This window comes from Diadema antillarum, unplaced genomic scaffold (assembly GCF_040938485.1).
Source record: "Diadema antillarum isolate AM-2024a unplaced genomic scaffold, OU_Dant_1.0 seq00001816_RagTag, whole genome shotgun sequence".
In the NCBI taxonomy this organism is placed as follows: domain Eukaryota; kingdom Metazoa; phylum Echinodermata; class Echinoidea; order Diadematoida; family Diadematidae; genus Diadema; species Diadema antillarum.
Window position 1 is genome coordinate 23,817 of NW_027272491.1, and position 4,344 is coordinate 28,160.

Here is a 4,344-nt window from a genome sequence, read left to right on the forward strand (position 1 = left end):
GCTGCGTTCTGTAAGTGTAACTTTTAAATCAAACAAGATATCACTTCAAATGATTCAATGATTTAATAGTACCTAAGAACAATAAATTTATATTGTCAAATGGTAAATAAACGGTATCGTTACAATACAATCTGTTGCATCGATGACCTGATTTCAATTCAAGGAAAAAATATGATTATAAATTTAGGCCCTACTAGAAGAATAGAGCCCCTAGACCTAGATTAACTGCGAAAACGCCGGCTGTGTAGGGAAGGATATTTGAGTCACGGCAGCAAGGGGTAGTAGGTTTATCGCGGGTAAATTCCAACTTAACGTTAAGTAGGGTTGGACCTACTACTCATCGACTGCCTAATGTTTATTTGCTTGATAAGAATATTTAACACTGAAATTAACGTAAAAAACTTGAACTACGTGATTGAGAAAATCCAGCTCTATCAAACGCCGTTGTTCCCTTTTCGATTCAAAGTTTCAGTGCAAAAATATCGCCGACAAACTTGCATGGCCTCGTTTCAGCTCCCCGCGGTAAATTGCGATATTAGGATCGACCGCTGTTTTTGCATTGACAATGCATGCAAACCGAGTTGTATTGAACACCGTGTTGTACGAAGCTTTTTAGAAGCCTTTTAGAAACTTCCATAGACATTACATTGTGCTGTCATTACGATTTGGTGAAAATATTCATTCGAAATTTTGTCCTTGATTAAAACCATTAATGAACAGTGAATTATCGCGTTTTCCCACACCATCCTCATCTAACATTCAAAGCCAATCCATTTTTATGTGCTTTGCGCACAGAGAAGTGCGTACAAAGTGTTCAGTGCGCGAATTATACGCGGTCGGTTTTAAAGAAGGTGGTCGATGTAGGGCTACCATACTAAAAATTGCTTCAATTTGAATACTTACAGATTTGGTCCAATTGTTGATAACACTTGCCTGGTCTGGGAATGTTTTGCTCCTCCAGTAGGCCCTATGGCCCTAGCTAGTCCCTTTCTGTAAAAATTGAAGACTGAGTTTTACTTTTAATTTAATCCGGTCAAGAGGAATCTGCGCGCCCGCCGGTGCGCGGTGACTGCCCACACAATCAAGCCTAGCTGTTATCATCACCAACTTCCTTCCATTAGGTTCTACTGTACATTAATTCCACTCTGTCGTTTACCTAAATTTACACTTGAAATTGGGTTGCGTAAATTTTAATTTAATGCTAACACAATTATGCACAAATGGGACTAGACTCAACAAGGGCGCACCAGACACGGCACAGTCGTTGGATCGATCGTTCGTCTTATTTCCGAGTTTTTTTTTTTTTTTTCCAGTAGATATATGTTCATGACGATGCATCTCCTTTCAGAACGTTTAAGAGTTTAAGAGAGTATGTGAGGCATGACTTTAAGCAGTCCATACTTACATTTACAAACTTGCAGCAGCACAGAGCTGGGAGACCGACTGAACCGAAAACAAAATCAAATCTACCGCCACATCACACAGCACACTGTACAGTGTACACGAGTACCAAAGATCGTACACGTACACTCAACGATCTTTGCGAGTACGAGTACACGGTGTAGACGTACACCGTGTGTTACTCACAGAGCTACCAAGTCTCACGCATTCTGCGTGTGAGACACACGCATTTAGGGTCACGATCTCACGCATGGCACCCATTTTTCTCACGCATCGGGACCACAGGTCAAAGGATTAAAGTGATTAGATAGTTGCATTTGAAGGTGCAAACTGTATATTTTCCTTTAGTCTTTCAAAATAAGTTAAAAAAAGTCACGAGATCGCACCATTAAAGTATTTGGATATCTTCCAGAAACTGCTGGGAATTTGTGATTAGCACAACGGAATTTGCATGAAAATTTCCCTCAGGGTGAATTATTCCAGTGTTGGAGGTATTTCTTAAAATGAAGCTCCTGCTTGAAAATTCGATAGTGCAAACATTGGGGATTAAAATGTCTTCTATACATCACTGCGCCACTCTTCCTTATAATTTTCATTTAATCTGGCGCTAACTAAATTTTTGCTTCTGCTAGAGTGAGATTTGATGCTTGATTGCACCAACTTTCCGTGAAACCTAGGTTGTCAAATATCTAGATTTTTTAAATATTTTGGGGTGTTATTTTCCGATATTTGTAATCGAATCAGGTCGTTTTTACATAGGGTAACGTTGTGTCTTGGAGTTTGCATTAATTAGGATTTCGGGGTGTCATTTTCCGATATTTGTAATCGATTTAGGTCAGTTTCACATCTCTATAGGATAACGTTGTCTCTTGGCCTCGGGGTGTCATTTTGCGATATTTAGAATCGATTTAGGTGGTTTTCAATAGGATAGCGTTGTGTCTTGGAGTTTGTGTTGAGTTTGCATTAATTAGTATTTCGGGGTGTCATTTTTTGATATTTGTAATTGATATTACGTGGTTTTCACATAGGATAGCGTTGTGTCTTGGGAATTTGTGTTGAGTTTGCTTTAATTAGTATTTCGACCTTCAAAGTAATCATTAATAATTCTGTTCTACATTTTCCACATTTTAAAAGCAAAATAGAATCTACGTGACATCTATTTGGTTAAAAAATATCTTAATATTTCAATACAAATGATTTTCCGCGTTTTAGTTGACTGTTGAGATGAGATGCTTGAAGAACTGAAGTAAACGTGACGTTAGTCATTCGTTGATAGGATGGATTTACTTGATCGATATCTGTTTCGAGACGACTAAGTGGCCTACAAAGAGCCAGGTCCAGGTGCGGTAATTCTCCCTAATTTTCACCGCTAACGGTTTGTATTAGTTTGCATTAAAATATTAGTAATTTGCGTTAGTTTGCATTAACTAGTAGTTTGCATTGAGTTTGCATTAGTTTGCATCAGTTTGCCTCAGTTTCCATTAGTCTGCGTCAATTAGTAGGACGGGGCATTCGGCTTTACAATGTTGTTTGTGAATATGGACAGGGAGGTGATACCTCCCTGTCCATATTGAAAAAAAAAACCCACACTTTTATTAGATATTTTTTTATGAACAAACAAGTCAGATATCAATTGTGAGGCAATGACAATGTCCTCGTCACATATTACTAATGTGCTTGAGACGGCCATTGCAGTTTTGGAAAATGCAATAAACTTCGATAGTCATAAGCTTTCCATTCTTTAATTTCTGGATTCAACTTCTACCAATATCTGCTTGTTTGGCCTTACTGTTCTGCCTAACAATACCACATTATTCGTAACAGATAGTTTATAGCGATGTTAGCACTCCCGAGGGCAAGCCGCCTCACATGGTAATAGTATAGATAAATCTGACTTCAGAGCACTGTAGCTTAAATGGCAGCCGTAACTGGGGGCTTCCAAAGAAGAACAAAAGCACTTTCAATGGGTTATGAGATGAGTCAGGTGCGTTGCAATGTCAGTGCATGAATTATCTTTTGTCAGGCATACTTGAAGCCCCCGGTTAGAAATTACCAGAAAAACAGTACCCAAACCGAATTGGTCTATACGAGTGCCTCACATACTGGCAACCGAGAATTATAGTGAGCATTGATTTCGCATGATATCAAAGAATCTATTCTCCGTATAGAATCTTTTATGACATTCGACATTGCAAGGGTTTATTCTGACAGGGGGTTATACCATATACGTGCAGTTTATGCTGAGTAATGGAAAATCTAACGGAATCGCTGATTCTTTAGCTATTTGAACGAAGCAAGTACAGTAATTAGTCACTTTATATACTGTGGAACGATTTATTCCAAACCCTTATACACTGTAGTATAAATGGACGAATAGCAAATGGAAATAAATGGACGAGTAGCAAAATGGACAATTAGAAATGGTGTGTTTGATTCAAATGTTTATTGCAGACTCTTTATGTCTGGAAAAGTACCAAACATAGCATGTTTGTTAGGCATTATAGATTCAGGAATTCATGCATGCTGTTGGTAATGTATATAATAAGACTGGTAGTAGCGCAGATTACTGGTATGTAGCTGTAAAGTTTGGTCGAGATGCTTGCATCGGCGGAGAGTATGAAATTTTGTTTCTAGAGGTATTTTGGGGGCGCTGATTTAAAGAAAAAAAAAATTGCCGGATCCAAGAGACACGACCACTGCGGTCGGCCCCATCCTGAATTCCAATATCATGGCCGCTATGAAGAAACAATTAGGGCTTAAAAAATTTTGTCTTGGCTTCTAAATGACTTGTGGCAATAATATTTTCATGCACAAGGGCTTTTGGACATGCTAACTTCACATTCATGTGACGGATGGATTTTGGAATGTCCGACAAACAATATCGAAAGGCAGCCATTTTGAATTTCAGTGTGCATGCCGCCTCGACGAAAAGTTGAAAATCCC